The 21,788-nt window shown below is 43.8% G+C and overlaps 2 protein-coding genes across 3 annotated transcripts in view; both read left to right on the forward strand.

Moving 5' to 3' along the window:
* LOC126069069 (zinc finger protein 75A-like) overlaps positions 1–21,788 on the forward strand; it is a 217,041-nt gene that overhangs the window by 158,948 nt on the left and 36,305 nt on the right. The gene's annotated exons all lie outside the window — the stretch shown is intronic.
* Positions 1–21,788, forward strand: part of LOC126069551 (zinc finger protein 449-like) — a 190,314-nt gene that overhangs the window by 98,615 nt on the left and 69,911 nt on the right. The window lies entirely within an intron of this gene.

The following is a 21,788-nucleotide window of genomic DNA, read 5'->3' on the forward strand; positions in this document are numbered from 1 at the left end:
GAAGTGCATCCCTGAACTAGCAATAAGCACTGCAGTTGACTCCCCCTACCCCAAGTCAGGGTCAGTTTACTCCTTGCAGCCATGGTGCTGTGCTTATTCATTATTTTTCAGCATTTAACACAGTCCATTTTAGCTCGTAGGATTACTTGCAATTATAATATGAGCTGCAACCCCCCAGTCCATATCATAAACACACGTGACTGGGTTTGTGTAGGATCGAGAACATCTATTCGTATCTTCATCTGTTAGCCCCCAAGAAACCTACTGCTGTCAAGTTGATTCGAAGTCATGGCGACCTCATGTGTCACAGAGTAGAACTGCTGCATAAGGTTTTCTTGACTGGAATCTTTACAAAAGCAGATCGCCAGGCCTTTCTTCCACAGCACCATTGGGTGGGTTCAAACCACCAACCTTTAGGTTAGTAGTCAAGTGCAAACCATATGTGGCACCCAGGGTCATCCATTAATTACGGTGCCCTGTACATACTGAAGGGGAGCTCTGGTAGTGCAGTGGTTAAGTGCTCAGCTGCTAACCAAAAGGTCAGCAGTTTGAATCCACCAGTCACTCCGTGGGCGAAAAATATGGCAGTCTGCTTCTGTAAAAATTTACAGCCTTAGAAACCCTATGGGGGCAGTTCTACTGTGTCCTACAGGGTCACTATGATTCAGAATTTGCTCGACAGCAGTGGGTTTGGTTTTGGTTTGGTGTATACTAAGCTTTAATAGATATCTGCAGCATTGGATCTAGAAACATATGAAATATTTCTTGAAAATGAGTAACATAGAATGTTGTATAGTTATGCCTGGTTATACTTTTGAGTATTTCAAAAAGATAAGGGCAAAAAACATACCCATCTCTTAAGTACTATGAAGGGCAAAAAAGCGCTCACCTGATAATACTCTCAAAGCTTTCCACAAATGTTTGTATATTGTATTTTCATTCTTTGTTGCTTAATGATACAAGCATTTAAGTTTGTGAATTTTTGTCCAAGTCTAGCTTTGGTCACATTCCATAATTTTATACACACACACACACACGCACACACACACACACACGAAGCCAAGTTGCTGTTGAGTCAGTTCTGACTCATGGTGACCCCATGTGTGTCAGAGTAGAACTGTGCTCATAGGGTTTTCAATGGCTGATATTTGGAAGTAGATTGCCAGGCCTTTCTTCCGAGGTGCCTCAGGTTAGCAACTGAGTAGGTTACCATTTGCACCACCCAGGGACACATACACACTCTCTATGTATATATGTTTGTATATCTATGTATGTATAATGTTCTTATTATTGATGATTTCAAGATCATTTATTGTTGCAATTTTCATTGTATTCTCTCTGACCCAAGAGTTAGACAATGCTGACATTACTATATTGTGATTAGAAATATCAAACTTCTTAACACGTGATTTTGCCAATCTGTGCTTTTATGAGATACTATTCTTTCCTACTAGAATACCTGCCCCCATCTTTCATCCCCTTGTACTAAGCCTAGTATATTCCTTTTTACCCTTGAGACCCAGTTTAAGGGTCATGTCTACTGGGAAGTCCTTTTTTTTCCTTCCAAATTTGATTTAAATATGGTCTTTCTGCCCTAATGCATTCTTTAATAAACTCTCTAGTAGCACTTTTCCCAAACTGTAATTGCTAGTTTACACGTCTGCCTCCATTTACAGTATGCTGTTTTGTACTCAGTGATTGTGTTCTAGTCAATGTTTGCGTCCTCGGCACTAGTCCCAGAACCTGGCTCATAGCAAGAACGTGGAAAATGTTTTAAAGAAATTAACATCCAGCGCTTCTCAGGCCCCTGTACCGTTAAATCCAAAAAGACCAATTGAACCATCTTTGTTTTCAAAACAATTTGTGGAGGCCAGTATTTTTAGATTTAGTTTTATGAAACTTTCTACTTGTTGCTATCTTATTCAAGTTGGATGATTAATAGGTGGCACTGCTATTGAAGTACATATGAAACTGACTTATACTGTTTATTCATTCGCTGTGACCTCGAAGTCGTCTACTGTGAGGTTCCAGAAGGCAGGGATGACATTTCATGAATTGTTTCACGCCTAGTGCCTGGCACACACAGGAGAATGTTTACTGAATAAATACACATACACGTACAAACATCCTTGTTTGTCTAATTTCCCTCTTGTAAAAGAGCTGAGAATATTTCTCTTTTTTTGTCATATATCTTGGGTCCCTTCTCCTTTGCATCACCTCAGTCCCCTGTTTTCACATTTATCCTCTTCAGCTGTTTCTGAATTTCCCGTGTAGTCATTCAGAGGAAATATTTGCAAAACCTTTATATGATAATTTCTCTGCTGTAATGTCCCTAATATATAAACATCTCTAAGAAAAGGAAAGTTGCTGAGTCTCACTAACAGTTACAGAAATGCCAGACTAAGTTATGAGACTGCTTTTCACTTGTCAGATGGGCAGAGATGTCAAAAATTGGTAGTCTTCCCATCCTTACCAATATTGGCAAAGACCTCGCACCCTACTGCTGACAGTGAAAATTAGTACGTTAGAACCGATGGATAATTTGATGATATTCTTGTAAAATGGTAAATATTAAAACTGGTGATTGTTGCACAGCTCTGCACCTTTACTAAAAAATTCATTGAATTGTACTGTTATAAAGGAGAATGTTATGATGTGAAAATTATACCTCAATAAAGTTATTTTAGAAATGTTTACAATGCATGTCCTTTGACTTAAAAATTCTACTTCTATGAATGCATACTATAGAAAATGTTTTTTCACCTGAAAAAGGAAGTTGCAGGATAGTATAGAGGGCCCTCATCTCCAGATTAGTTTGATGAAGAAATGTGTGTTTGACACTACTCAGATAAGTCATTCATTCTCAGATGACTGTGCCCCAACGTCCAAACAGAACCAAGCCCAGCCTGAGTTTTGAGGCCCTGGTGGAAGCTCGGCTACTAACCAAAATGTGGACAGCTCGAATCCACCAGCCGCTCCTTGGAAACCCTATTTAGGCAGTTCTACTCTGTCCTACAGGGTCGCTATGAGTCGGAATCGACTTTACGGTAATGGGTTTTTTGTTGTTTTTTAATGAAAGCAAAAGCTAGGGTGGTCCACAATACCTCAGAAAAAAAAATACCTAAGGTAGCATCTAATAGTCAACAGAAAGCCCTTACTCAGAGGAGATCCTTGAACTCTACCCTGGGGAGTTGGGTGCCGAGGCAAAGGGAGAGAGGAAAGTCCCTGAGCCACTGAAGTGCAGGGGCTAGACCCCGGGAGCCAGAGCCTGGCTCACCTCTAGTCTATGGGCAGGTTGCTCACCACCTCCGAGATCTGGCGTCAGGCCCTTCCCGCGGAACCCCACAGCCCGGCCCCTCTACTCTGGGGGCGCACACATGAGCCTCAAGCAGCAGCAATTTCCCGAGGCCCACCTAGGTTCACCCTAGCCCTTGGTGGCAGGAGCCATGACACCCACATGTCCACCCAGTGCATCTCAGTGGCAGATGCTGGATCGCAGTGCCCCCTTTGGCTGACGAGGGTGAGAGGCGGAGCCAGGGGCCCTCGGCAAGCGCTGGCTCCCCAGGTGGCTCCTGAGGTGTGTGCAGGCCGTGGCGGTGTCACTAGTGAGGGCCACTGACTAGTGGTTGGCGCGCAGAGGCTGAGGTGGAGAAGCAGGCAGTGCGCGTCCAGAGCGCCTGCTGTGAACTGAAGGATGCAGGCAGGTGGCGAGTGCACGGGCCTGGAGCACACTCTCGCGTGGTACCCAGGCCAGTCCTGACGGCGGACCAAGCTCCGCTACGTACCCAGGCCGCAGGTCTTCTTCTACAGAGGGCGAATGCCCGGGAGAAGGAGTGGCCACAACAGCCCAGGCGCTAGAAAGGTGCCCACTGCAACCCCTTCTCCCTCCACTCAAGGGCCTGAACATATGTACACTCTAACTCGAAGCCCTGGTAGCGCAGTGGTTAAGTGCTACAGCTGCTAACCAAAGGGTCAGCAGTTCAAATCCACCAGGTGCTCCTCGGAAACTCTATGGGCCAGTTCTACCCTGTCCTGTAGGGTCGCTATGAGTCGGAATGGACTGGACGGCAACCGTTTTTAACCCTCGGTCAGAGGAATCCTGGTGGCTGCAGTGGTTAAAGTCTTGGCTGCTAAGCTAAAGGTTGGCGGTTCAAACCCACCAGCAGCCCCGCGGGAGAAAGATGTGGCAGTCTGCTTCCGTAGAGATTACAGCCTTGGAAACCCTATGAGGCAGTACTAGTCTGTCCTATAGGGTCACTATGAATAGGAATCGACTCCAGGGCAGTGGCTTTTTTTTTTTTTAGTTAATTGGTAATTAGCATCCGGGACTCCAGTGGGTGCTGCACACCGGAACGAAGCCATCTCGTGTGTGCTGCGGGATGTGTTGTCCCCCTAGTCACTGAGTGCCCGAGAGCTGAGCCTCAACTCACTCCCCAGACTCTCCTGTCCAAAGTAGCAATGATGTCATGAGAAACGGCCTCTGGGGAGTTGGGCTCTACCACTGCGTTTCCCAGATGACTTTGGAAATTATCTGTGCAGCCTCTGTGCTAACGTGCAACAGATTCCATTTTTATACTTCCAGTAGTCGTGGAGCTCTCCGATGTGAGGGTCAGTTTGATTAAGTTTCTGAAACGGATGGGTCCTTTGAAGTCAAGTGGGTGAGTCATATATCTGTAGTCCTGTGGCAGACAGGAGTCAGTTTCACTTGCTCACCTTTGTAGCTTAAAATCCTGCCCCAGAGTCTGTCACTGCGGGGATGCTCAGTGAAACTTGTGAAGACATGCAATTAGTTGGTCAGAGTCAGTGAAAATGTGACAAAGTTTTCTGTAATGGATCACAACCCTGCCCTGAATTGCACTGAGGTCTAATATGTGTTGAGTGCTTGTATGTGCCAAACACTGGGCTCAGGGCCTTATGGACATTAATGCTACTTAATCCTCACCGAAAGATCCAGTGAGTGAGGTAGTATTGTCAAGTCCATATTACAGCCCAGGCAGGGAGACACAGAGAGTGAAGGAGGGCACACAGCTGGTATGTTTCCAAGGAGAATTCACACCCAGGCAATCAGGTCCTGCGTCCACGTTCCTAATGAACCCTATGAACCCTGCCTGTGAGGTGGTTCCGTGCACGACAGTAAATTCCCAGTGTCTTCAGGATGGTACTTTGGAAGGGACACCACTTTGGTCAACACTATATTCTAAGCAGAGGTGCTTGTCTTCCTGGAGCTTGAATCTGTCTGGGGTTTTTCTGCCAGGTGAGTCTTAGCACACGTTTGCTTCAGAGGGCTGCTCAGGTTTTGGCTGAAATCCCTCAGGTAGCATCTACTAATTAGCCTAATTTTACCGAAAGGGCTCCATGGAAAAGTCTTTGGCAGGTTTCCACGTCCCTTCCATTTTTTTCACTTGATCAGTATTTTCTTGGCTTCCGATTCTGTAATGTAGTATAATCAGGATATCCCCCACCCATCCTGTCAATTCACCTGTCTTTGGGAGGCAGCTGTGGTGTTGTGGTTCAGAGCATGGGTTCTGCAGGCAGATTGCCTGGGTTCAGATCCAAAACTTTCCCGGTGATTCCGATTCACCTTGGGGCTAGATTTAAAGCCCCAGACCCCAGATCTCTGTGAGAGCTTTGCTTGGTGTGATGTTTAAGAATCTCCAGATGCTGCTGCCGAGGCTGTTGGTGGTAATGATTAAGTTATATAATAATAAATAGCAGACGTTTAAAAGATAGGATGATAACAACAGTTACGACTGAACATGTGTGAGACCCACTTCTAAGCAGGTTACGTGTGTGTGTCACTTAACACTCAAAAGGACCCAATTAAGCATAAAGATGAAAACAGGTTCAGAGAAGTTAAGCAACGTGCCCAAGGTGATACAGACGGTGAGCCTACCCTCTCATCCCCTGACCCCCTCATCAACTGTCATGGATTGAATTGTGACGTCCCAAAATATCGGTCAACTTGGCTAGTCCGTGATTCCCAGTAGTGTGTGAATTGTCCACCATTTTGTCATCTGATGTGATTTTCCTATGTGTTGTAAATCATATCTCTATGATGTTGATGAGATGGGATTAGCAGCAGTCGTGTTAATGAGGCGGGACTCAATCTACAAGATTGAATTGGCCATTTGGACATCTTCCGTGGAAAACATGTGAATTGAATGCAACTGAGAATGACACCAGCACCCCAGACACAAATGGTTCATTGAGTGAGGAGGGTATCAGAAACCCAAAGAAGTGCTTCAAGAACATTGGGATGTTTTTATGCCATTGTTTGTAGGAAACCACCAAGAATTTGGAGACATGACAGAAGACAAAGGGCTTTGGTGGTGTAAATCCACTGTCCCTTTTATTTTGGTCTGTTTGGCATTCTTTATTAAAAACGCTTGTATAGTAGTAGGAAGGGTCAAATTGGCTTTTATAAGGACTAGCCAGAGGGGCAAAGGTATCTTTGGCTGTCCAGCAGCAAAAACCCGGCAATACAAATTTCATACCAGATGCTGCCTAAAATAAATAGAACTAAAGCAGCAGCAACGTTGTTGTGGAATGGGATGGGCCCCTGACCCAAAGTTTGGTTCGGGGATCAAGATGGTGCAGTACACACACCAAGACTATATTAAAGGTTTTATTACTCACATAATGAAGTTTTCTGGGGGAAAGAAGGGTAAGCTCCCAAGTTCTTGCAAAATTGGCTTGAGAGAACAGGGAAAGGAAATCGGAAGTGGGATGTTATTTTATTGTGCTTAGAGAGTGGGCGTGGGGTGGGGGTTCCTTCTTCAGCTGGCTGAGTCTTATATGGTTTGAATTTGCCGCAGGTGCTAAAGGAGGGGACACTCGGGCTTTGTCGGATTGGTTAGATGTAGGGCAGAAGGGGAGGGGGTGTGGTGGGGCTTGAAATCTGTCAGCAATCAAACATCAAAAATGAAGTCCGACTATTAAAATTCACCTCTGATGTTTAACTGATGACTGAAACGTGCCCTGTTTCATTTCATTGAATTCGAATTTCAGTAAATCATTCTGGTACTTTATGAGACCTGTACCCTAAGGCCTGTGAGGGAGGTGAAATTTCCATTGAATGACTTCTTTAGGAGCCCAGCATCGTATATAATTAAAAGTGAAATGAGCACCTTGTTGTTGTTGTTGTTTTCAGGTGCCATTGAGTCGGTTCTGACTCACAGCGACCCCGTGTACCACAGAACAAAACACTGCCTGGTCCTATTCCATCCTTACAGTCATTATGCCTCAGCCCATTGTTGCAGCCACTGTGTCAATCCACCTCGTTGAGGGTCTTCCTCTTTTCTGCTGACCCTGTACTTTACCAAGCATGATGTCCTTCTCCAGGGACTGATCCCGCCTGACAACATGTCCAAAGTATGTAAGACGCAGTCTCACCATCTTTGCTTCTAAGGAGCAGTCTGGTTGTACTTCTTCCAAGACAGATTTGTTCGTTCTTTTGGCAGCCCGTGGTTATTCAATATTCTTTGGCAACACCGCAATTCAAAGGCGTCAAATTCTTTTTCGGCCTTCCTTATTCGTTGTCCAGCTTTCACATGCATATCGTACGCACGTGATGAGTACTTTGGTCACTCTCAATAATACGTGGATCTCCGAAGAAGATAAGGAGCTCCTGGTTGGGTCTCGTGTTGTGGATATAGTATGTGCAGAGACACGTATGATCTCGATTTATGTTTTCAGCATCTCTGAAGCAAGAAGTTCCCAGAGTTGTTTACCCAAAAGATGGCAGCCTTGGATAAGGACTTCATGAGGCTGTCATTGGCCAGATCTGATGGCAGTAGCTCAGGAGTCTGTAAAAATGTGTGGATTTGGCAGATTGTTGGCCAGGGCAACCAGTGCTAAGCTAACTGCCAAAGATTGGTTCAGATATAGAAACCGATGATGGCGCGCACACACACCAAGAGGGTACTAACAGGGTTATTATTCACCTCTGGGACTTTCTGGGGAGAGCAGGGCATGCTCCCCAAAATGATCTAAAAATGGCTTGATAGAGCAGAGAGGTGAGATGGGTTTTGGGTGTTTATTGTGTTTAGGTGACGGGGTTAGGGTGAGGGCTCCTGCGTGGGCTGGCTGGCTTGTCTTGGGTGTCCGGCGTGCACTAAAGAAGGTACTACTCAGGCTCACTTCTCAGCCTGTGCGGCAGAAGGAGAAGGGGGAGTGATGGGGCTCAAACCTGTCAGCAGTCAAACCTCAAAAATGGAGTCAGACACTTTACTACAGATATTACCCTGGCAAACTCGGGGGGAGAAGCGATTATGACCCCCGACTTGATGGATGAGGAAATGAAGCTTAGAGACATCAGTCAACACAAATGGCTCACGTTCTCCTAGCCTGTGTCAGTGGTGGGAGTTGCACACGCGGTTACCTTATGCCAATGCTGTGTTAACACGGGCCAAGTCATGTGGGAAAGATTTGATCTATTGACAAGTTGATTTCCACAGCAAGGAAGGAGACTGTCCTTAATACATTTGAATTCCTGTCAATTGATGACGAATGCCATGCCGGGTATTTGCAATATGCAATTAATTACCCTTTAAATCTCGGGCTATTGCAGCTAGTATTTTCACCCTTATTCCAACTGGGCATGAGGATCACCTTTACATCAGTGCCTCTTACTGCATTAATAAAAATGCATTTCTTTCTGGATGCACACACCTCCCCGTCACCAGCAGCACTGTAGACAGAGACCGAAGTTCAGTGTGTTTGTAGGACATGAGATCTTGTGGTCTGTTAACCTCCTTGCCTGAACACCATCAGTATTAGCAGCAACAGGCCTTCAGGCTATCTTCCCAGACTGGAACCTGTTGAGTCGCAAACAGAACTCGAAATCTCCAGTCCCAGTAAGAGCTGGGATTGATCCACGCATGGCTACGAGGGTAGCTGCCTTAGCTCTCTGAGAACACGGCACATGCTGAGTTATCCCAGCTGACGTTCTCAACAGCAGATGCTGGGAGGACTTTCCGGGACACAAACAGAATGTCTTCTTCGTGAACAGATATAGTTGCATAGCCAAGAACCTGACCATCAGCCATGGTCTTTGGAGACCAGCTTGAGGCTCAGAGCCCTGCCCCTTCTGATACTGTGAGACCATGAGATTTGCCTTACCCCAAGACCTCATGTTTGGAAATGGGAGAGAGAGAGGAGGAGGGCAGCAGCTCTACTGGTGAGGTGAATTTTGAATGAACTGAGTATGCATCCAGCTGAGCCTGCTTAAGTCAGAAGGAATTGGCTGAAATGACTACACGATAAACGCTTAAGATCACTCAAGCACCCCCTGCACGCCAGCCCCTGTTCTGGGGGATTTAGTAGTATCGTCCATTTAATCCTCACAGACCTCCAAGTGGGAAAGTGCTGTTGTTATACCCACTTTACAAAAGGGAGAACCCGAGGATCAGAGAGGTGAAGGGACGTGCCCAACGTCCCACAGAGCTGGGGTTGGAAAGCAAACAGCCTGTCTCTTGAGCCTGTGCTGCTCACCACTTCTCTTTGCAGCTTCGTTTTGCTATGGGGAAATGGCAATCCCTCACCCAACCATTACCCAGAGGGGCTGGGGTTTATCAGTTCGATTCATTCGTGATGGCAGATAAAGATGCTCCATCATGTTTATCTGTATGTTTTGCCTCCCAGACCACTGTGGTTACTCTGAGCAGCCACAGTTTCTGCTGGGGTAGCAATTGGTCTGGGCAAGGAAGGAGAGGGAGAAATTCGGCCAATTTTGCTGACTCTTGGAAGAGAGAACAAGGAAGGAGAGGAAAAATGCTTTCTCCTTCCCCCAATTTTGTTCCCTAAGTCCCAGCACATGATTGCGTAAGCACCCAGAGGAGTCATGATGACTCACAATGGCCTTCAGAACCTTGTGACCACACCTGATGTCAAGCTCCAAACACTGGCCACTACCACCTGGGATGCTTCTGATTCAGGACTGAATAAGGTGAGAGGGAGGGGCCGGAAAAGGGGGCGGATGTTACCCACGGATGGGTGCCATCTGCATATCTGTTCCCTGGGCAGTCCTTGGGCTAGGAGCTCTTCCTCGGCTTGTGAAAAACCTCTGACTAAAGCTCCTCCTGTGGGAGGGGTTACCAGAATTTACTGACAGTGGTTATTGCATTTCGATAGGTTCACTGGGCAATGGCCAGCGATTTTGACCTCAAGATCCAATCACCCAGCAAGAGTTTCAAGGGAACTCAGTCCCAGGTAGGATTCTCTACTCTTTCTCCATCTCTGGATCCAGCCCTGGCCTTGGTTCTGAAATTTATAAGCCACGACGCACATCATAACTGCTTAATCGTAGAGATTTTGGCTGTGAGTAGTTGTACTTCTCATGTCATGTTACCTTCTAAATCTTTGATATAGTACAGCTGTATTTTTAACGTTGCCGTGTGATCCATTTGGGTATTTTCCAGAGATAGGACATGGATTTTTACAGCATGTCAGAAGGATAACAGTGACGGCAAGGCTTTGTATTTGTTTAAAGTGCTTTTTTTCTGAGGGACTGCAACGACTTATGATGAGATTTGACATGCCCCCACACTGGCTGCCCCACTCAGTCTCACATGACAAGTGAAGACATTGAGGCACAAGTTGAGGCCTGTAAGAGGAACCCAGGCCATCATGAGTGGCCAAGAAGGCTCAGAGACCCAGGCTTCCTCCTTCCCCATATATAACCACATAAAGACACTCTGATACTGTGTTCAGTGTCCCAACAAATTGCAGAAGGGTGAGAATCATTCACTTGCCTTCTAGGAGGACCAAGAGGAGGTGGCACCTTGAAGGCGTGAGAGGCTGGGGCTGTGAAGCCAGACTAACTGCGTTCACATCTTGGCTTTGCCACATACTAGCTGTGTGACCTTGAGCCATTTACATGACCTTCCTGTGCCTCCTTGTCCTGCCCTGGAAAAGATGGGATGAGAGTGGTACCCACCTCCTAGTGCTGTTATGAGGTTACGTGAACTACCATGTATAAAGCCCTTAGACAAGTGCCTGGCAGGCAGACGGACCTGAGCAGAGGTCTGGTCGTGCTGCTGCTGTCATGTTATCATTACTTGTGAAACAGAGAGGCCAACGGGAGCCCAAGAGACTAGAGAATGGCTGTCATCACCTTTTCTTCTCTCCCTGCTGGAGGAGAACTTGTTAAAGTCGCAGAGAAGGGAAAGAATCTTCTCTGGCTGAGTCTGCTCTCTTATCTTGGAGTCCATTTCAGGTGCATTCTTGCCTGCTCTGTATGTTTGGTTGTTTGTTTTCAGGCTTTGGTGCCTTTCCTCAGACCACACTCCTTTCTTGTGCTCCAGTGTTTTCCCCTTGGAGGAAATGGGCTGCTAAAGTGAGTCTGGGGCAACCTGCATTGGGTTTGTGCCTCTCTGTGTGTCAGATCTATGCTTCCGAGGAATATCGTCTTATTTAAAGAGCTTTTCTAGAATGTCTTGCATGTATTACATGCTTCTTGTAGAAAATGCAAGGAAAAATCATGCTTATAGAAATTAAACTGTTGTCCCGCTCCCATCTCCTTTCCTCTACCCCTCCATCCTACACCCCTACCCCAGAAGAGCTGCCACTAACAGCTTGTTATAAATTTTTCCAGACCTCATTCTCTGCATTTACTTTTATCCATATAGATGGCTCTGAGGGAAAACACAAATGGGATGAAAAATACATACAGTTTTGCAATTTTCTTTCTTCAGTTACCATTTCTTAGAGATCCTTTTTATGTCAGTACATAGAGGACACCTTCATCTTTTCAATAGTGGTATTTTATTTCACATTATTGCTAGGCCATAATTTATTAACATAAAACCAAAACCAAACCTGTTGCCATCCAGTCGATTCCAACTTCTAGTGACCCTATAGGACAGAGTAGAACTGCCCCATAGGATTCCCAAAGAGTGGCTAGTTGATTTGAACTGCCGACATAGCTCTTAACCACTGTGCCACCAGGGCTCCTTATTAACATAAGAAGGTTGTCAAAATGGCTCTTGTCTTCTTAAGTGTTTGTCTCATTACAAAAGCCAAGTCCATCACCTAGATGTTTGACAAATAAGTTAGATGGATACAAGTTAAACACATAAAAGAAGATTTGTATACCACTCTAATAATGAATTATGGAATTATAAACAGTATACCCAATACACAAAACACATGTATGTATTATTTTTTGAAAATAGAGGGAAATATGCATAAAACATTTTTTATGAGTTTCCTGTTTTGACACGAAAAATGCCATTGTTTTCTGGATACGAAAATTAATTCTTGTGATTGTATCAATTCTTCCCCAATCTCTGAACTCAGAGCAATCCGAGTCCTGAACCTCAAAATGAGCTGATTATTCAATTAACTGGAAGAGAATATCCATGGGAGTAGTCATAAGAGTGAGCTTCCCCCACAAAGATATGGAGACCTACACTATAGATTTAGTAATTGAAATGGGCATTAAAAATATGTTAGTGAGGAATAGAGATTCTAGGCACAGATTCTTGTATATGACAGGATCCAAGAAATGATAATCTTGGCATTTCACATCAGATGACTCCCCCAAGCAGAATCTTAGCACTACTGCTGGTAACAAGTGTGTGCTGGTTAGGGAAGAGAGGGTAGGGAGGTGGCAGTGGGGAAGAGGCCCACGGATCCACTTGATTATTTGGGTTCCATCTTCTTTTTCAGGCTTTCTGTTCTGAGCTGTCTTCCTAAAGCCATCTGTAGAGTCAACCATTCATGGATAAAAGATGCTCTGAGGTCAGTCCCAGCACGCCCACACCAAGCATCAAGAGGAAGGCAGATGAATACTTAAAACCCAACCTGGCCCCCCAAAACATGCTGAACTTTTTACTTGGTAGACAACTGGGGAGACACAGTAACGATGTGGAACTGACAAAGTGGCTGTGGATGCTGACACGAGCAACACCAGGGTGGAGGTGGCCTTTACCAAAAAATCATGTGACTTACCTGCTTATGCCTATCCAGAGATATGAAAACTCAAAAAATATAAAAAAGGATTAGAACAACAAACTCCTCTCCTGTTTGAGCCATTAAAACAGAAGCTGTTTCAGTCCTTCCCATTTGATATGTTTTTGTTGACACAGCCTTCTGGGGTTACACTGAACAGGGAATTATATTCATTATACACATTCTATGTAGGAGCTTTCAGACACAGGAGATGATGGGATCACACCACATATCGGATTATTTCCAACATTACTCAGAAAAATAATGTGAGGGAATACTTTCATAGTACTTATTCATTCAGGGACCCAAGACTCATCTCTCCCTAGCCATTTTGGAGACACACCCAATTGTATTAAACTCTAAACTCTAATTGCTTACCCTGGTGAAAAGTCATTGATTGTTTAAGAGCAGACTATGAGCTGGATGGAGGGTTTAGGATATCTTGTTATACACACGCCAGTGACAGCATCATCCAGAAATTACAGCGTTGTGTCTTTGTCAGTTCTATTTAATTCTGAGAAATGAAATCACATCATGTCCTCAGAGCCTTCTAAAGATAATTATTCTGCTTATTATACTCAAAGAAGTACAATCCCCAGATCACTATTTTTTTTTTCGTTGGTTGATTGGTTGGTTTGTTTTGTTATATGAAATAAAATTTCTCATGCCACAGGTGTTTGAACAAGAGAATTCATTTGACCAGAGTCAAGTCAGCCCATCAGTCAACAAGTCTTTTTAGATGGATCCCACTAAAAAAGCTCCTCAAAGGAATGTGCAGGGGAAATCAGATACTCACTCTGAGAAATCTGAACAGGGAATTATGAAGAAAACTTGGTATTCAGAAGTGAGAACTAAAGGTGAAGGACCGTGTATTTAAGAAAGCATCATGCTAACTAAGGGTATCCAGAAAGTGAGCATCACAGCCCTTCCCCTCACCCCAAGGTCTTTGCTGTGGTAGCTCACTTGCCTAGCCAGGTATTAGACAAGTTTCCCGGTGACCAGGCTCTCCACCATCCATCAGAGGCAAATACTTGAGACTGACTTTCTGAACAATGTTCCTACCTAGATTAATGTTTAAATATGTTCTGAAGCTCTGAAACCTGAGCTGGACCTGACAATCAGTGAAGTACAGGGTTGAATACCCAGACTGGGCTCAAAAAGTCCGAGATGCCCATCCCAGCTCTGTTAACTGGATATTTCCATGAACTTGGAAAACTGATTTTACCTTATTTTTGTCATTTTTAAGATGCAGATTGTGAGAATACCAATTTCTTATTGTAAGGACATATTAAAGTAATGAATGCAAAGCCCTTAACACCTAAGGATATGTTGATATAATAGCTAGTGGATGATGGTAAGGAGTAGCAGTGGGTATCTCCCAAACTTGTATATGTGCGTGTTTGGTAAATTCTAGAACCCAATACTACTTTGGAATTGGTTAGAACCAATACAAACCTGAGTCACTCTGATGGCAAGCTGTCTTAGTCATCTAGTGCTGCTATAACAGAAATACCACAAGTGGTTGGCTTTAACAAGGTGAAATTTATTCTCTCACAGCCTGGTAGGTCAGAAGTCCAAATTCAGGGCGTCAGCTCCAGGGGAAGCCTTTCTCTCTCTGTCGGCTCTAGAGGAGGGACCTTCTCATAGACCTTCGCCTGAACTAGGAGTTTCTCTATGCGGGAACCCCGGGTCCAAAGGATGCACTCTGCTCCTGGCACTACTTTCTAGGTGCTATGAGGTCCCCCACTCTCTACTTCCTTCCGTTTCTTTTCATCTCTTGTAAGATAAAAGGTGGTGCAGGCCACACCCCAGAGAAACTCCCTTTACATTGGATCAGGGATGTGACCTAAGCATGGGTGTCACTTCCCACCCTAATCCTCTTTAACCACAAGCAGAGATTATGATTTATAACAAACACATAGGAAAATCACAAAATGGAGGACAACCACACAATACTGGGAATCATGGCCTAACCAAGTTGACAGGTATTTTGGGGGACACAATTCAATCCATGACACAAGCCCAGGCCAGTTCCTGAGTGAGAAGTAAGTCCCAGGTGCTCCTCCAAGAGAACAGTCATTTATCTACTCAGAGTTGGAAGTATCTTGAATTTCCTCACCTTTGCTGTCTGAGAATCTACATCGATTGTGGCCCTGGATTCCATAGTTGGGCTGGGGGTAGGGGCTTAACATCACTTGAATTTTATTGTAAATTGTGTTATTTGGGCTTACTTCTCTTCAAAGGAGGTCTTTGGTATTCATCATATTCTTAAATATGATATCTTCCACAATTGACAAAAGGTTGAGAAAGAGAAAAACAGCCCCTGACATCCAGGAGCTTGCCTGATACTATCAGGTAGGCCTTGGTGTTTTTTTGAGCTGGCCTGGCACTAACGCCTAGGCAAATGTTTTTCCAAGGGACTACAGTGCTCTGTTAAACACAAACCATGTCAGAGAACATCAACATCAGATAAGGCCACTCCGTGACCATGATGGATGGATCAAGACAAAAACAAGATCACTCCATAATCAGATCAAAACACAGACAAAACAGGAACATTGGCTAAGATACAAAAATGTTCCCTATGGAAAACAGTATGGCACTTCCTCAAAAAGCTAGAAATACAAACACCATATGATCCAGCAAACCCACTCCTAGGTATACACCCTACAGAAATAAGAGCCGTGACACGAATAGACATATACACACCCATGTTCATTGCAGCATTATTCACAATAGCAAAAAGGTGGAAGAACCTAACTGCATGTCAATAGATGAATGGATAACAAACTGTGGTACATACACACAATGGAACACCATGCAACGATAAAGAATAATGATGAATCCATGAAACATCTCACAGCATGGATGAATCTGGAGGGCATTATGCTGAGTGAAATAAGTCAACCACAAAAAGAGAAATATTGTATAAGACTTCTATTATGAAGTAATAACAAAAGGTTTACACCCACGGGGCGGGGGGAATAAAACCTCTTTGATGGTTACCAGGGATGGGAGGGGGAGGGAGGGAAAATTACCAAAGAGATAGTAGACACGGGTTAATATTGGTGAAGGGAAAGGTAGTATACAATATGGGAGAAGTCAGAACATCACCAAAGCAAGAGAGGACACTGAGAGGAACGTGGGAATAAAGGACGAAAACTGTAGTAGCTACTATAGCATAGACGATCTTGCAAAATATTAGTATTAACAAACAACAACCTATGAGTGGATAGATAGATAGATATGCCAAGAGGTGAGGGAGGTTATGTGTAAGGGAGGACACCCACCGGCAGATACAGGTTTAGTGGTGGAAATTTCTAAACGCATGACTGTAGGTGCTCCTCATTTATTAATATAGACAATAGAGCACACAAGTAGCACAGTCAGGGATACCTCTTAGACATAACGAAACACCTTGTGGAATGAAGTTCCCAGGCTCGAAGGCAAAGAGCCATAGACATCTACATCAATTGCCACGACATAGTTCTTAAAGACAATGTTTTACATCACACGCGTGTAGGGTCTTAAAAGCTTGTAAGCAGCCATCTAAGATACAGCTACTTGTTTCTTCTAGTCCGGAGGAAAGGAAAGTGAAAAAGACTGAAGACTCAAGGGAGCATTTAGTCCAAAGGACTAATGGATCTCATGAACCACAGCCTCCACAACCCTGAAGCAAGAAGAAATAGATGGTGCCTGGCTACCAATACCAACCGCTCTGACTGGGATTACAGCAAGGGGGTCCTGGACAGAGCAGGAGAAAAATATAGAACGAAAGATGAAATTCACAAAAGACCAGAATAACTGATCTGACAGAGATAGAGACTGGAGGAACCCCTGAAACTATAGCCCCTGGACACCCTTCCAACTCTGAACTGAAGCTACTCCTGAAATTCACCTTTCAGCCAAAGATTAGGTGGGCCTATAAAACAAACGGAAGCCCTGGTGGCGTAGTGGTTAAGTGCTACGACTGCTAATCAGGAGGTGGGCAGTTTGAATCCACCAGGCGATCCTTGAAAACACTAGGGAGCGGCTCTACTCTGTCCTATAGGTTTGGTATGAGTCAGAATCGACTCCAGGGCCAACGAGTTTGGAGAGAGTTTTTTTGGTATAAAATAAACAATAATGTACATGAGGAATGTGCTTCTTAGATCAATCAAGTATACAAGACCAAATGGGCAGCGCCTGCCCCAAAACAAAGACGACAGAGTGTGAAGGGACAGGAAAACTGGACGAATGGAACCTGGGGTGGAAAGGGACAGGGGGAGAGTGTTGACATAATGCAGGGATTGCAACCAATGTCACGAAACAATTTATGTATAAATTTTTTAATAAGAAACTAATTTGCTCTGTAAACTTTCACCGAACGCACACACAATGTTTGAAACATTCTCTATCCTGGCTAATGTGAGTGAATGCTGCTTTCGTTACCAATTACAACTTTAGCCTCCTTCTAGTCTTCATCCCTTGTGAATAAGATTTACTAAGACACCTAACCATAAAATTACCCCTGCTTCTTGACAGCAGCCAATATAGATCAAAGGCCCGCTTCCTTAAACCCACCCCAAATTCACCTAGCGGAAGCCCAAATTCTCTAAGTCTTTCCCAACACCCTCTTTCTGAGAATCCCTGCATTTCCCCCATGGATCTGGCTGCATCGAGATAATAAACTCAATTTATTCAACTACAGATGTATTTCTGATGGTCTTTGATTGAGAGCACTGACAAAATTAAGAGTAACTGCTCTAGGCCCTTGAAGAACCATTTGCTTCCTCCCTAGAGGCTTCTTCACCCTGCATCACCCCTCCACCCTCATGCAGAATGTTCAACCCCTAATTTTGAACCTGTTTCCCAGGTCGACTTTGTTCTTTTGGCATCAACTTTGCTCCCTCGGGAACTTTATTGCTGTCTCAATGAGAGGAATGATATGCAAAACTTATTTAACCTGTGGAAAAACTCCAGCTAGGCACTATTGACTCTTTCACTACGCCCAACCTCTGTTACTTTCATCTGTTTTCAGAGTTATTTACTGTTTCTTGCCTAAAGGATAACGTGATCTCAGAAAGAAAGAAAGCTCCTTCCTTAACATCCCTGGCCCTGAAGCACTCCTACCTTTCAGAGAACAAAGTGACTCATACAGAATGAAGTATTTGAATGTATCTCTGAGAATAGAGGGAAAAGTGGTACCTGAGCAAACAGCCTAGGATCCCAGTCACCCTTCTTAACATATATCTGAGGAAGATCAGGCAGTTTCACCCATAACAGAATCACTATGTGGTGAAGTTTGGTCCAGTTCCATCAATGGACAGACATTAGGGAGAGAGCAATTGGGAGTATTTTTTTTTAAGCAAGGTGTATGTAAGTTTTTGTATGAGAGACTGACTTGATTTGTAAACTTTCACTTAAAGCACAATAAAAAAAAATCTAAGCACTGGAGTCAATAAAAGGGTTAAATAAAGACATTGATTTCCTTCAGAGTTAGTCAAACCTAAGAATCCTGACTGAATATTCAGTGTATGTAACTACTACATTCTTTTTATTCAACAAAAAAATGATTCGGCTCCTACTAGGACCCATGTACTGATCTCGACACTGGAGAATTAGCAGCAAATTGTTGTTGTTAGGTGCCATTGAGTCAGTTCTGAGTCATAGCGACCCTATGTACAACAAAATGAAACACTGCCCGGTCCTGTGCCATCCTCACAATCACTGTTATGCTTGAGCTCACTGTAGCAGCCACTGTATCAAACCATCTCATTGAGGGTCTTCCTCTTTTTCCTTGACCCTTTACTTTACCAAGCATGATGTCCTTCTCCAGGGACTGATCCCTCCTGATAACATGTCCAAAGTACATGAGAGGTAGCCTTGCCAGCCTTGCTTCTAAGGAGCATTCTGGTTGTATTTGTTCCAAGACAGATTTGTTCATTCTTCTGGCAGTCCATGGTATATTCAATATTCTTTGCCAACACCATAATTCAAAGGTGCCAATTCTTCTTTGGTTTTCCTTATTCATTGTCCAGCTTTCACATGCATATGAGGCAACTAAAAACACCATGGCTTGGATCAGGCACACCTTAGTCTTCAAGGTGACATCTTTGCTTTTCAATATTTTCAAGAGGTCTTTTGTAGCAGATTTGCCCAATGCAATGTGTCTTTTGATTTCTTGACTGCTGCTTCCATGGCTGTTGATTGTGGATCCAAGTAAAATGAAATCCTCGACAACTTCAATCTTTTCTCCGTTTATCATGATGTTGCTCATTAGTCCAGTTGTGAGGATTTTGGTTTTCTTCATGTTGAGGTGTGATCCATAGTGAAGGCTGTGGTGTTTGATCTTCATCAGTAAGTGCTTCAAGTCCTCTCCACTTTCAGCAAGCAAGGTTGTGTCATCTGCATAAAGCAGGTTTTTTATTAGTCTTCCACCAATCCTGATGCTCTGTTTTTCTTCATATAGTACAGCTTCTCAGATTATTTGCTAAGCATATGGATTCAATAAGTATGGTGAAAGGATACAACCCTGGTGCACATCTTAGCTGACATTAAACCACACGGTATCCTCTTGTTCTCTTCTTGATCTATGCACAGGTTCCTCATGAGCCCAATTAAGTCTCCCATTCTCCACAATGTTATCCATAATTGATTATGATCCACACAATTGAATGCCTTTGCATAATCAGTAAAACACAGGTAAACATCTTTCTGGTATTCTCTGCTTTCAGCCAGGATCCATCTGAAATCAGCAATGATATCCCTTGTTTCATGTCTTCTGACTCTGACTTGAATTTCTGGCAGTTCCCTGTCAATGTACTGCTTCAACTGCTTTTGAATGATGTTCAGAAAAAAACTTTACTTGTGTGATATTAATGACATTGTTCAATAATTTCTACATTCTGCTGGATCACCTTTCTTTGGAATAGGCATAAATATGGATCTCTTCCAGTTGGTTGGCCAGATATCTGTCTTCCAAATTTCTTGGCACAGATGAGTGAGCACTCCCAGTTCTGCATCCGTTTGTTGAAACATCTCAGTTGGTATTCCGTCAGTTCCTAGAGCCTTGTTTTTTGCCAATACCTTCGTTGCAGCTTGGAATTCTTTCAGTACCATCAATTCTTGATCATATGCTACCTCCTGAGATGGTTGAACGTGGACCAATTCTATTTGGCAAAGTGACTCTGTGTATTTCTTCCATCTGCTTTTGATGCTTCCTGAGCCATTCAGTATTTTGCCCATAAAATCCTTCAGTATTGCAACTCGAGGTTTGTATAGGTATGTATATTTGTGAGTATGTGCAGATGTATGGCCCTGTACATCTGAGTCTGTCAGTGACTGTGGCAGCTTGTGTGTTCCTGTGGTGCTGGAAGCTATGCCATGGGTATTCAAATAGCAACAGGGTCACCTTTGGTGGACAGGTTTCTGCTGAGCTTCCAGGCTAAGACAGACTAGAAAGAAGAACCCAGCAGTCTACTTCTGAAAAGAGTTAGCCAGTGAAAACATTATGAATAGCAGCGGAACATTGTCTGATATAGTGCCGGAAGATGAGCGCCTCAGGTTGGAGGAACTCAAAAGAAGACTAGGGAAGTGATATCTCCTCAAAGTAGAGTCGACCTTAATGATGTGGATGGAGTCAAGCTTTCAGGACCTTCATGAAGATGGTACAATGCCCTGTTTACTGCTGGAAGCAGAGTCATCAACATTTTTAAGACTAGCCAGACTTGAGAACCAATTTAGAAAACTCATCCTTACAATTTTGTTTCTCTAGAATTACTCTCGGTACCAAATGTCTTAGGCTGGGTTCTCTAGAGCAGCAAAACAAGTAAAGTGTATAAATACATATCTGAAAAAAAAAAAGACTAAACTCATTGCCGTCGAGTCAATTGTGACTCATAACATCCCTACAGGAGAGAGTAGAACTGCATCTCAGGGTTTCCAAGGAGCACCTGATGGAGTCTAACTGCCAACCTTTTGGTTAGCAGCCATAGCACTTAACCACTACACCACGAGGGTTTCCAAATCTATACCTATATACATAGAAAGAGATCTATATCAAATAAATGGCTCATGCAATTTTAAAGGCTGGGATGTACTAAGTCCGTGGACCAGGACAGAGCCTTCTCCCAATTCCCGTAGCCACAGGGGCTGGTGAACCCATTATCGGCAAGTCAGAGAGCAGAGCTCTTGCTCACAGGCTGTGAATATACATGAATCCCAAGATCGGCAGATTAGCTGATAGCTCAAGCCCCAAGAACGGGAGTCAGAAGAACAAGAGGCAGCTGTAGGATCCAGAGCGAGCTAAAAGCCAGAACATCTGCTTATATTCAAATGCAGGCCACACCACCAAGGAAACTTCCCTTTAACGGATTGGATACTCATAGCAGATCCCATCATGTGAGTGAACACATATAAACACTGTGAATCATGGCCCAGCCAAGTCGACACACAATCTTATCCATCACAAAGGGCATCCAAATTTGTAAGGAAGATGTAAAAGTATCCCTATTTGCAGATGAGATGATCTTATATACAGAAAACCCCAAAGAATCTACAAGAGAACTACTGGAACTAATAGAAGATTTCAGCAAAGTATCAGGATACAAGCTAAATATACAAAAATCAGTTGGATTCCTCTATACCAACAAAGAGAACTTCAAAAAGGAAATCACCAAATCAATACCATTTACAATAGCCCCCAAGAAGATAAAATACTTAGGAATAAACATAACCAGAGAAGTAAAAGACAAAGAAAAGTACAAGACACTACTGCAAGATATCAAAAAAGACCTACACAAGTGGAAAAAAGTACCACGCTCATGGATAGGAAGACTCAACATTGTGAAAATGTC

Source organism: Elephas maximus, chromosome X (genome assembly GCF_024166365.1).
Source record: "Elephas maximus indicus isolate mEleMax1 chromosome X, mEleMax1 primary haplotype, whole genome shotgun sequence".
Lineage (NCBI taxonomy): Eukaryota > Metazoa > Chordata > Mammalia > Proboscidea > Elephantidae > Elephas > Elephas maximus.